We start from the raw sequence: 13,723 nt of genomic DNA, 5'->3' as shown, positions 1-13,723 counted from the left end.
TGGAACAAAACAAAGATTCACAATTTGTCTCACATGTAAAGAGATTGTCTATGGCTATATGTATGTACATAAAGAAAAGGCAGTACTGACCTCATAAAACTTACTGTCAAATTGTCTGCATGTATAGGCCTAATAATAAGGATATGTGTTCGATATAATCTGGCATGATTTCTTATTAATTTGAAACCAGTTCTGTATTTCTGAAATTCGCGCCAATACCCCAGTTCCTTTTCAAACATTGACTGCTCGCAGGTATGTTTATCGTTGCCTGGTCTGTTAGGTTAGCCCTGTTAGCGTTAGGAATCATCAATTCATTATGTATCATCAGTGCAGAGATATGTTTTGTAGTTTGACATGTACATGTTTCATCTGGGCCCCATATTACAAAGAGTTACGATTGATCCGATCAATCACAACTATGGACGGCCAGCAAAGTCAATATCTATTATGCATGTTTGATCAAAATATTTTGATACTATGATGTATTTTCACACATTCATTGTTTTCTTGAAAATTCACTGTGCTTCTTTTTTGTTTACAAAGGACATTTTACTCAAATTATACGGATTTTACGTGTGAAAAGTTTGACCTTCAAAACGTCTTTTTGGGACGGAGCTTACGTGCCCTTTCAAGCACTACCGTATGTAATACAATTGGCATGCACTCATCGTATCGGTGCAGTGCTTTGATTGACAGTCAGCATGACACATGCCGCTTTCGCTCGGGAATTTTGAGTTCAAATCACAGTTTTCGAGTGAGCGTGTGAAAGGTCCGATGATTCTAAAGACGAGTTGCAATCATCATTACAATGGTGATTCAAGATTCATTTTTTACTCATTTATTTTATTATTATTCATTTATTTTTAATCTATTTTTTATTATTATTATTATTTTTTTTTTTGGGGGGGGTTCACAATTGGGATTTTGGGCGGCCATCCACTCTCTTATGGAACACTAGGTTGATACATAAAATTGTTTCATCCCCCCCCCCCGTTTTTACATTTTTTGCATCAGTGGGTCAATAATATGTTGTTCTTGTTATTCAAGAAATAAAGTGTTCATCTTTCTAAAGCTGTAGTTGTTTTTTAATTTTAAATCGAGACTGTAGAAGTATTTAGCTGGGGTTTCTTGGATCTGAAATGAAAGTAAAGGAAAACCGACGTCCGTGATCGTTTTAAAGCAGCAAAGATTTGTTTCTTGATCACGTTGATTAAAGTAATCATTAAACATGCATGTGTGGCATTAAGTTGATTCAGATTATCCTGCACGCTGTGCCGTTGCTGAGTATCACCATTTTAAAAAACTAGATCACACCTCCCGGTAGATTCCATTTTGCTTTTAAAATTTTCCATTTCTGCACATCAATTTATGATCTGTTAATTAAGATTTTTATTTAACTCTCTACAGTTTCAATTTTGGCACGTATTATGCCATAAAACGTGTTGGATCATGTTAAAAAAGTCATGTACGGATTTGAATATTCATCGTGTAATAAGAGGAAACTTGTCATTCGAAAACGCTAAAAACCAAAGCTGTAAAGATAAGTGGATCAAAACAAAGATTCACATGCTTGTCTCACTGTAAAGAGAATGTCAATGGTAACCATAATCATTCCATCATTTTCTATTTCGAGAAGAAAAATGCGGTATCAAGTCCGTAATGTGTGTACGTTGGCGTTCTCCCGGGAGATTCCATTTTGCTCTTAAATTTTTCCATTTCTGCACATCAATTTATGATCTGTTAATTAAGATTTTTCTTTAACTCTGTACAGTTCGGCACGTAATATGCCATAAAACGTGTTGGATTATGTAAAGAAAGTCATGCACGGATTTGAATATTCATGGTGTAATAAGAGGAAACCTGTCATTCGAAAACGCTAAAAACAAACGCTGTAAAGATAAATGGAACAAAACAAAGATTCACAATTTGTCTCACATGTAAAGAGATTGTCTATGGCTATATGTATGTACATAAAGAAAAGGCAGTACTGACCTCATAAAACTTACTGTCAAATTGTCTGCATTTATAGGCCTAATAATAAGGATATGTGTTCGATATAATCTGGCATGATTTCTTATTAATTTGAAACCAGTTCTGTATTTCTGAAATTCGCGCCAATACCCCAGTTCCTTTTCAAACATTGACTGCTCGCAGGTATGTTTATCGTTGCCTGGTCTGTTAGGTTAGCCCTGTTAGCGTTAGGAATCATCAATTCATTATGTATCATCAGTGCAGAGATATGTTTTGTAGTTTGACATGTACATGTTTCATCTGGGCCCCATATTACAAAGAGTTACGATTGATCCGATCAATCACAACTATGGACGGCCAGCAAAGTCAATATCTATTATGCATGTTTGATCAAAATATTTTGATACTATGATGTATTTTCACACATTCATTGTTTTCTTGAAAATTCACTGTGCTTCTTTTTTGTTTACAAAGGACATTTTACTCAAATTATACGGATTTTACGTGTGAAAAGTTTGACCTTCAAAACGTCTTTTTGGGACGGAGCTTACGTGCCCTTTCAAGCACTACCGTATGTAATACAATTGGCATGCACTCATCGTATCGGTGCAGTGCTTTGATTGACAGTCAGCATGACACATGCCGCTTTCGCTCGGGAATTTTGAGTTCAAATCACAGTTTTCGAGTGAGCGTGTGAAAGGTCCGATGATTCTAAAGACGAGTTGCAATCATCATTACAATGGTGATTCAAGATTCATTTTTTACTCATTTATTTTATTATTATTCATTTATTTTTAATCTATTTTTTATTATTATTATTTTTTTTTTTTTGGGGGGGGGTTCACAATTGGGATTTTGGGCGGCCATCCACTCTCTTATGGAACACTAGGTTGATACATAAAATTGTTTCATCCCCCCCCCCCGTTTTTACATTTGTTGCATCAGTGGGTCAATAATATGTTGTTCTTGTTATTCAAGAAATAAAGTGTTCATCTTTCTAAAGCTGTAGTTGTTTTTTAATTTTAAATCGAGACTGTAGAGATATTTAGCTGATGGTGATTTCTACCAGGTTGCTAAAATGCATGAATACTTGTAAGCAAGCAACAAAAGGAAAAAAGGTATGAGGTCCTCTCCGAGGGACCTTGTAATGATGATAAATGACTCATCAAATGTCACTTGCGGACCAATTGGTAATTAAAACCAGGGCCACCGGAATTTGAAACCGGCTGCTCTATATTTAGGACTACGCTTTCACGCCCCCTTCCTTTTCTACCTAAATAGACCATAGAGACGCGGGAAAGATTTAAAATCATTCATTTACTCAGAATCCGGGCTCAGAATTCAATATCAACTTACCAAAAGGAGAGCACATGAAATGATGATGCAGTCCATGTTTCATTGGTCTCAAAGTCGTCGGTACGAGTTTTCCGTTGATGCGTATAGGTCGACAAAGGGGGTGACTGTGTTCCGTCGATGTGGTTTGGGAAGAAACCCTGTTGGGTTTCGATGCATTGGCTAAATATAGGCCTTAATATTGAAACGTTATGGGACAACAACTATTAAATAAACGGATGAACAGGTAAGGATCTTTTTAGACCATTACACAACTTAAAGCTCGATGATTTGAATTTAAAGCAAATGATTTGTATTTTAATCCTTTGAGATTAAAACACTTACCGAGGAGCCCCCAAATAAACAATGTCATCATTCTTCAGTAAAAGATTTATACATCAATTCTAATTATTCCTGGTTTACAGAATTGCTACCATTAAACTTATTTACATTTTACAAAAATATTTACATTCTTTATTCACAAAATATGGAAACAGAACTTATTAGTTTTAGGCAGAAAAATAGAGCGTACAAACATGTATACAAGTATATCATATTATTACAATAGCATTATTCTCAACAAATTTGAAAACAATTTACGACTGGGGATGTTTTCATATCCTTTGGCACATAAGTTAATAAAGTAGGGCAACAAAATGAAATTGATTGTTTCCCCAAACTGGTGTCATTTTTCATAGTTCGCTTTCCTCTGAAAAATATTCATTAAATCTATGCAGAATCTGATTGATAATTAAATCCCGCATAAACACATAATTAAATTGGTATTGAAAATATCATTTATTTTAGCTCATAAAATTAAGGACAAGAGTAAAATCTCATTAATCTAGCTATTTTTGTTGTTGTTATTGTTCTTTTAGTGGTCAAGACCTTGTAGTGGTCTGAGCTGTTTTGCACGCCCACCCCTACGTGGTGAAATAATTGAGTTGTATGCCACAAGAATGACTCTCTTTCTAACATAATTTTTCATTCTGTAAAGTATTTTTGCATTAACCACTTCGTTGAGATAGGCAAAGAGCAGAATGGCGTCTTGTCAAAACAGACGCTTTTGGGAATGCAGTAACCTACACTGGCGTAAGTCCTTGCGTCACACCTATTTTTCATGGGGAATGATCCAATGTTCCACTCCTCCTCCTGAACAATAGGTGTGACGTAAGGACATCCGCTAGTGGCAACCTTAGGTCGCGTTTCGAAAAGATTTGTTATAATGACAAATGCAAAATTTCTATAACATAATTATAATCAGCCAATCAGATTAAATGATTTCAGTAGCTGTTAACTGTTATTGTAAATTAGTTTTTATAAAAATATATTTATTTATTTATTTATTGGTATTCTTTTTACAGGTTAGTCCTTTCAATATCAAATATTGTTCTGCCAAGGGGCCTGTCCATACAGATAACATCAAAAATATACACAAATTACAAAGGAAAACCTTACATAATACATGATAATAAAATACAAAACAAAATAGTATTATACTTCGAATATTAATCACATTCACGTATAAACATCCACACACGCACACACACACCCTCACGCACACACACGCCCATGCAAAGATAGATATATTACATTAAAAAACAACACAAAACAAAAATAAAAAGATCAAGCTCGTTTGAGAGTAAAAAGCCTACAATACCTCTTAAATGAATGAGATGGTGAGGATACACGGATATCAGACGGCAAGTTGTTCCAAATGAGCGAATCATTATAATGTAGCGAGCGTTTAAAATAATCAGTTCTTGGCTTGGTTAAAAGAGTGGGGAGTGAGCAGCATATCGTGTATGAATAGAAACTTTCTCGGGATTATGATATTTTTCAAATATGATGGATTTGAATTGTTTTGAATTTTGTACATACATAAGACGGTTTGATATTTGATTCTTTATTTAACTGGTTGCCAGGAATGTTTTATGAAAAGGGCCCCAGATTGTGTGTTCGAAAACTTGGAACGTCTGACGCTGTCGAATGACAGAACTACGTCATCACTATATGCCGAACGGTTTTGAAAGTGTGGGGGCTGAGTCTATGGGGGACTGACCATTAACAAAATCACAATCTGGTCATTTTCACGTTTTTATACACGGTTTTTTTTAAGAAGAAAAAAGTGTGGGGTTGTTTTTTCTCTGCTGTGATGACGATGGCGGTAATGGTGGTTGATTGGCGGTGAATCCGCTTCTAATTCACTTTTTAAACAAATAGTACAAAGTTGAATATAAACAAAAAGACTTGTTTGGAGCTAACTTTCCTTAAAAACCCAAATAATTGATGGACAAGACATTTAAAGATTACAAACGGTTCTAGTGAGAAAGAGGGGAAAATACTAGACGCTCTGGATTATGGCAGAATTCAAAATTTCTTGTAGAATGTCATTGGCCCGTATTCTGAAGTCGGGTTTGACTTAAACTCAGGTTTTAAGTTGTGGTTTAAGTGTAAATAAATCACTAACAGTAGATATATCATATTTCAGCTCATTTTGGCTCTCGAATCATTCATAATTGTCTAGGAAGTATTAATTGAATAATCAGGAAAGAGCACAGTAAACATAAGAAAAATACAACTAAAATAAAAATTTGACACTTTTGGCTTTCCATAATTTTAGCTCAGAGTTAGACCATGGTCTAATTAAGTTAAACCTAACTTCAGAATACGGGCCATTGGATCTATGAGTCTGTTTCGGATATACTCTCTATTGGGGTAACAGGATGAACAAGAAAACTGAAAGATAATATTATATCACAATACCGTTTAACATTCCAGTGATGAAAAACGACATCCAATGCACCATCTTTCCCAAGTTGACCTGTATTTCAATTTTGAAAATAACAATAACGAAAATATTTTTTGACTTTCGCTTGTTGTACACCTCCTCTGACACTGCACTGATCACAGATAACAATTGAAATCATTACGGTGCATTCAACAATGTTAATCATGTAATCGTCATTCAGGTATATTTCTGGTAGACACCGATGTTTGAATGACAAAAATAAATGTAATTAACTGTAGTCAGTAGTGTTTGGATTAAGACATAACCTCAAAATCAACATTTTTTTGCTATTATTAGTTTATATATAAGTTCTTCGTATTGTTGATCTTCTTATTCTAGTTCTTCTTATCCTTTTCCTTCTTCTCCGAAATTCTTCCTTTCCCACCTTGCATGCCTTGTCTTTCTATTTACTCCTCTTCTGTCTTCTTATCGATGACATTACTTGTACTTGACATCGTATTATCATTTCAACCTTACCATTTCTTGGTCCTCTTCCTTGTTTGCAAATTACAACCTTCACCTCTACGTTGAAAAGGTGCTTTCACGTTCTTGTCTTCTTGAATACAAGAAGAGATGAAGTTGTTACCCAGATACCTGCGATCACGAGTCAGAGTCACTCCATCATCTCTGTCTGCTTGTCTGGTTGCAGAATGATCAGATGGGTTGAAATTGCACTTGTCAACGGCGCGGATGAAAAGTGGGCCCGGATGAAAACGCACGACTTTACACGCGACTGGAATGTGTTCATTGATGTAGGTCAGCTACATATAGGGGTATGGAAGCTTAAAGTGCAACCCAGATGTCAGATGTTCAGATAATCGCCTTGTAAAGTCTTAAACCCTTAGAAAACCTGATGGAATGACAAGATCTCTGATCTCGTCATGTCGACATCTCTGAACTCATTATTTGATATCATACAACAGCTTGAGAAATGTTCAAGTGTAACAATTAATTTAAAATAAGACAGAAATTTTAAAGATTGGAAATGTGTCGAATGCAGTTTTCCGACATAATTTCAATTTTATAGATACTATAAATGTGCTTGGTACTTTTTTGGGTACTAGATCAGATACTCTGCAAGTTAAAAAAAGAAGAAGAAATACTATCATCAATACAAGTTACTTTAAACATGTGGAAAATTAGAAGCCTAACTTTATTCGGTAAAATTCAAATAATTAAATCATTTGGAATATCCAAATTCATCTATTTATTTTCATCCACTCTTTTATCAGATTGGTTTCTTAAAAAGTTAGAGAGGGTGTTTTTCAGTTTTATTTGGAATGGACCCGACAAAATTAGTAGAAACGCCATGATCCAGGATCTATCAAACGGAAGAATTAAGATGGTAAATGTGTATTTTGCTGTTAAAGCCCAGCAGCTATTTTGGATAGAGATAATTAAACATGCGGATAAACAAGGATGGTTTCAAATTCTTCAATATTATCTTAAAAAGAACGGGGGATTGTTTTTATTCAACTGTAACTATGGTCATAAAATATTGAGCTTGGATATTCCTCAGTTTTATTAAAATTATTGTACAATATTGGGATTCTCTTAATGCGAGAAACAGAGAGGATAATATGAAGTTCCAGATTATCTGAAATAATAAACAATTGAAAGTTACGCGAGATATGATCTTCTTACGAAAATTGTTTTTAAAAAGAATTTTGTGTGTTAATGACATCCTTACTGAATTGGATGAAATGAAAAGGTTATTTGAGACACCAACGACTACTTTAGATTACAAGGAGTGTATTCTGCATTTTTAAAGACAAATTTTTCTAAAATATCATATACGGACTCATTTAAGAATGCAGCTATATCAAATATTATTCTTCCTGTTGAATTGGTACAGCTAAACAAAATAAAAAGTAAACATTTGTATGATCTATTAGTAGCAGAAAGATATGAGCGTCCAGTAAGTACGTTTAGACTTCAAAATAGATATGATGTTTCAGATAAAGAATTGGTATTGGCTCGTTAATCTATCCTTTTGAACACTATTGATGTAAGTTACAGAGAATTTGAGTTCAAAGTAATGAACGATATTTTAAACTTGAACAATAATTTGTATAAAATGAAAGTCATTACTTCACCTTTATGTTCTTTCTGTAATGCAGAATTTGAAACGATCGAACATTTATTTTGGAATTGTCCATTTACACAGTTATTTTGGAATCAGCTAGGGAAAGAACTCACTATGTTTGATTTTTCATTATTAACGGAAAAATGTGTAATACTCGGTATTTTATCTACAAAATGTATTCTTTTTAATCATGTTTTAGTTATTGCAAAGAAATCAATTTATCTTAGTAGATGTAAATCGTGTAAACCAACAGTTTCTGATTGTGTTGATTTCCTAACTAGATCGTATAAAATGGAAAGATTTATAGCTATTCGAAATAACAAAAGGAGTGTCCACAAACGCAGGTGGCGAGACATGATACAGTGGTTATCCACTTATGTTATGTAGCTGTTCTTATAATGTATCATTTGTATTGATTCAACTGCATTTAATTGAATGTACCTTGAAGTGACCAATAAAACATCATTTAAATACAAAAAAGACATCCCTTAGAAAAAAAATGAGAGGATGACAAGATCCTCGTCATGTCTACACCACGGTTACACTTCGTAATTCCGAAGGTTCGTAATGTCGAAGGTTCTTTATTCCGAAGGTTCGTAATTCCGAAACACGTAAATTGCCTATACCTCGATGTTCGTTAATCCGAAAACGAAAAAGGGTACGTTAATCCGAACATTTGTGACGTTATTCCGAAAACGAAATAAGGTTCGTTGTTCCGAAGGTTTGATAATCCGAAAACGAAATAAGGTTCGTTAATCCGAAAACGAAATAAGGTTCGTTAATCCGAAAACGAAATAAGATTCGCTATTCCGAAGGTTCGTTAATCCGAAAACGAAATAAGGTTTTTTATTTTGAATGTTCGTTAATCCGAAAATGAAAACTGGGAAAGCAGAGGAAGGGCAAGTGTGGTGGTGGGGGACACCGGCCGTTGCTGTTCAATTGTTATGAGGATGGGAAGGCAAGGGCGGCCGAACGAATTTTCGTTTTTGGGGTCAATTACTGTTAAAATGTCATTATTGCGAGATGTTGCGTGCGTGAATCACAAGCTCAAACTTTAGGGCATTTTCAATAAGAAATGAAAATAAAAAAATCCGAGCAGGTTTGTGCTATCATTAAACCATTAAGGTCCATGAATTAACTAAAGAGTTAACACGAGCGCAAAGCGCGAGCTAAAATATACCGACCAGAAAAGGAACATGTTAAGGACTGCATTTAGTGACCTCTTTAGGATACATAATTATTTTACCAATCGAATAATGCGAGTGCGAAGCGCGAGCTGAAAAATTGTAATATTCCAGCCAGAAAATTAATCTAAAATGTATATTAAAAAAGAGTATTTATTTTGAAAAAAGGGGATTTCCCATTTTGGAAAAATAGCAAATAGCATTTCCCTGTTATTTTTTGGGGGGATGCCAGTGTCCCCTGCCCCCCCCCCCCGGCGGATCCAACTTTCGCCAATAGGGGGGGGGGGGGCGCGAAATTTTTTTCACCCATAATTTCCCCGACCGGCAGCTCAAAATTTTTTGTTGAAAATATGATGGGCAATATGTTTGTGATCTTCAAAGCAAGATGCCCATGTAACTAGATAACAACTGCGAGCAAGAAGCGCGAGCAGAAATTTCAAATATAAGCTCTGACCTGATCTTAAAGGGAAATGTTAAAGAATGTTTGCAGTTAGCCATGAAGACGATACATGTTTCAACCAGGGGAGGCGGAAAGTATTTTCCTTTGGGGGGGGGGGGGGCAAAGCCAAAAAAGATGCACTTATATGCCAAAACGGGCATTTTGGTGCAAACGGATATTTTCACCATGAGATTATCATCTGTGTAAAGTTGTTTGTTTTGTCGTAATTAAGTTGAGGAAAGTTTTTTTAATTGATTTTTGATTGATAAGATATACATTCAGGTTTTATTTTCGCGATTAACGAACCTTATTTCGTTTTCGGACTCACGAACCTTCGGAATTACAAACCTCATTTCGTTTTCGGACTAACGAACCTTCGGAATTACGAACCTCATTTCGTTTTCGGATTAACGAACCTTCGGAATTACGAACCTCATTTCGTTTTCGGACTAACGAACCTTCAGAATTACGAACCTAATTTCGTTTTCGGATTAACGAACCTTCGGAATAACGAACCTTCGGAATATCCCAACCTTCGAAATAACGAAGCTACGGAATTACGAATGTATGCGCTACACCACATGGGAGAGATTAGTCTGGTAGGGAGGTAGGGTTCCCATGCACCCGAATGATATATTTTTTTAACCTACATTTTTGTATTCCTTAAGATGTTTATTGAATGAATTTTGATGTTCCCAAAACGAAATATTGTCCCATGGGGTTCAAATTCAAGATGGCGTCCAAAATGGCCGCCATATTCATGGGATTTGGATTTTCGTACATAGATTCCGACACATACATTCATTTGCCACAAAATTAGTGTCATATGAAAGATAAATAAATTTTCTACAAGTTGATACTATTCATGAGTGATGAAATGGTAATTCGGCTGAGATTTTAATGAGAAAAGCACAATTTTGAAAAAAAATTCCAAAAAATTTAAAATTTGTGAAATACATGATTTACCATAAATCTGAAGGAAAATAAAGGAATCGCCTCGAAAATTTCTAGAAAACTTTCCTAATATACAATTATTAAGTGGACGAAATTCCAAATTGATATCATTATTAGTCACAAACTTATTATGTCTCAAACTTGAAAATTCAATTTTCAGAAATTTTTCTTTTTTTACTGCATATCGGAGACTTGGATATATTAATGTATATTGTCACATTTTCAACCCAGAAAATGGAAAAAGGCCTTCATAAAATGCGAAATTATCTATTATTTTGTTGGTAGAATTTACGACAATCCCTTTATTCTTCGATTTCAAGTCGGTTGATATAGTTTTTAAAAGAATTAAGACTTTTGGCCAAAATTTGTATGTTTTTGGTAAAAAAAATTGCACATGCACTGTTATTGATCAGATTTATTATGAATATCAGTAATAAATGCACAATCTCAACACTCGATATGAAAGATGATGTATCAACGAAAATATTGGCAGGCTTCATGCCACCATGAGTATCTTCATTTGCTTCAGATAGAAGGAAAATATGCTGAATGTATTAAGCGATTTTGCGCTAAATTGAGGCCAAAAAGCAACCTCGGTGTGGCAGTCACACCCATGAAAACGATTGCAAAGTGATGAATGGTATGCCATTCAAATAATACAATAGCTTGGATCAGCCTTTCCCATCGATTGTGTTGGTATGACTAACACACCGTAATGTACAGTATAGAATGCGCATGGTAATAGAAATGTATCTGATTCAGAAGGATGTAAAGGGAAAAAAGGTGTTTCTGTTACATCATAAAGAAATTTATTTATTGAAGTCTTTTGGAAACATTTATAAGATACACTAGCACTGCAGGTAATAGAGATGAAGTTCTGACATATCAATACATAACTGAAAGGAACATGTCAAAGCTACCCCCACCTTATCTGTATTTTGAATATATGGCCTGTATTCCAAAATCAGGTTTATTTTCCAACACGTTCTAACTCTTTTCTAAATTTATGAAGAGCCAATATTCTGTTTATTGTATATCTCTTATGTTTACAGCTCTGTTCCGTTTGCTTTCATAATGAAGGAAAAAAACATCAATTATCATTCTCAGACAACTACGAACCATTTGGGGGTCAATATTAATGGAATTTGCTCTCCACAGTAAAAATCATTGGGGGTAATTCTGTCGTCAGTCAAAAAGTGATCATATTTGAAAACCATAACGTAGTTGAGATGACCGACGATCTGACATGGTATGTGATGGTCGTTTACCAAAACAAAAGAAATCACGATGAAAATAAAAACGTCGAAAGAACTAACCAATCAGCGAAATGGACACAGCACACGATACTGTCACAGATCCTGATCATTATCAGTCTAAAGGCAGTCTATCCAACTTTGCATAATTTGACATAATACATACCAATGGACCACACACAGTTGTAAATTCAGAAGGCACAGTAGCATTTGCTAACATTTACACATGCCCACAGAGCCGGTCAACATAAGCTCTACCTAAGAGTACTAACACTATCATAGTCCGTACGCCAAGGAAATATAAAGTTCAAAGTGGGAATCATTAGTGAAACAAACACCTGTAAAACTTGAAGCTTATGGTGAGATTCCAATTAAATGTAAAGGTACATGTACACTAATTTGACATAAAATGTTACAGTCCAAAATGGTCAACATAGACATTCTATGTACCAGATGTCAAGGTTTCAGCTATCCTTGGGTTGTTAGGTTGCACTGACCTTGGAATTATCACAATTTACTCAATGTACAATTATGACACTCCAACACCTAACCCTAAACCTGAACAAATACTTATCACAAGTGATGAGGATCTCGAACAAGCATTTCCAGAGCAGTTCGATGCTATTGGTAGTTTCAAAGGAAAAAACGATGCTTCATGTCAAGGACATCGCTAAACCTACCATAGATGCACCACGCAAGTGCAGCACATTAATTGAAGGACAAGATCAACGTGGAGGAACACGACAAGAATCGGTACTTGGTCATGGAGACGGCAAAGCAGGAAGCCTCAGTGTTCAACAGCTCCAAGTGCACAATCAAGAAAGAAGCTATCAACTTCTTTGGCTTTAAGTGCACTAGATCAGATATCTACTCAGATCCTAGCAAGGTAGAAGCCAACACATTACCCAAGTACTATTACCCAAGGACGAAGAGGATGATGTTCAGAAATGCCTAATATTGTTCAAATACCTAGCAGCATATATTCCTAATTTGTGGGAAAAGTCAGCACCACTTCGATAACTTCTCCACAAGGAAGTACCGTTCATCTGGGACGATGATCATGAACATTCCTTGAACAGCCTGAAATGTGCAGTATCATCAGGTGCATGCCTACAGTTCTATGACCCAGAGAGAGAGGCCTGTCGAGATGGATGAAAGATCTATGAGCATGCCTTGCTTCAGGATGGTAACTATGGGGCGCCAAGTGTCCGCCAGTGATTTCCGTCCAAATCACGGCATTCCGTACACAAAAAGTGTTTTTATTCAGACGAAAATCATTTCGTCATGACGCTTTTTTATTTCGTACACAAAATTTATTTTTTGTCACACAAAATAAATTTCGTCTCGACGAAATGCACGAAATCAATTTCGTCTAGACGAAATGTAATTCCGTCCACAAAGTTTATTTGGCGTGCCATACGAAATGAATCTTTATCAAACGAAATGGCGCACCAAATGTCAGATGGTAAATTCCGTCCAATTCACGCAATTCCGTACACAAAATGTGTTTTTGTTCATCGTCGAGACTAAATGTAATTGCGTCCACAAAATTTATTTCGTTGCGATGCGAAAATCTATTCCGTCGACGAAATCATTTTGTGTCAAAACCACAAAAAAATTTCGTTGACGAAATGATTTTGTGTCAAAATACAAAAAAATTTCGTCGACGAAATGATTTTGTGTCAAAACACAAAAAAATTTCGTCAACGAAAT

The sequence above is a fragment of the Lytechinus pictus genome, chromosome 15 (genome assembly GCF_037042905.1).
Source record: "Lytechinus pictus isolate F3 Inbred chromosome 15, Lp3.0, whole genome shotgun sequence".
In the NCBI taxonomy this organism is placed as follows: domain Eukaryota; kingdom Metazoa; phylum Echinodermata; class Echinoidea; order Temnopleuroida; family Toxopneustidae; genus Lytechinus; species Lytechinus pictus.
Note: the sequence above shows the minus strand (reverse complement) of the source record.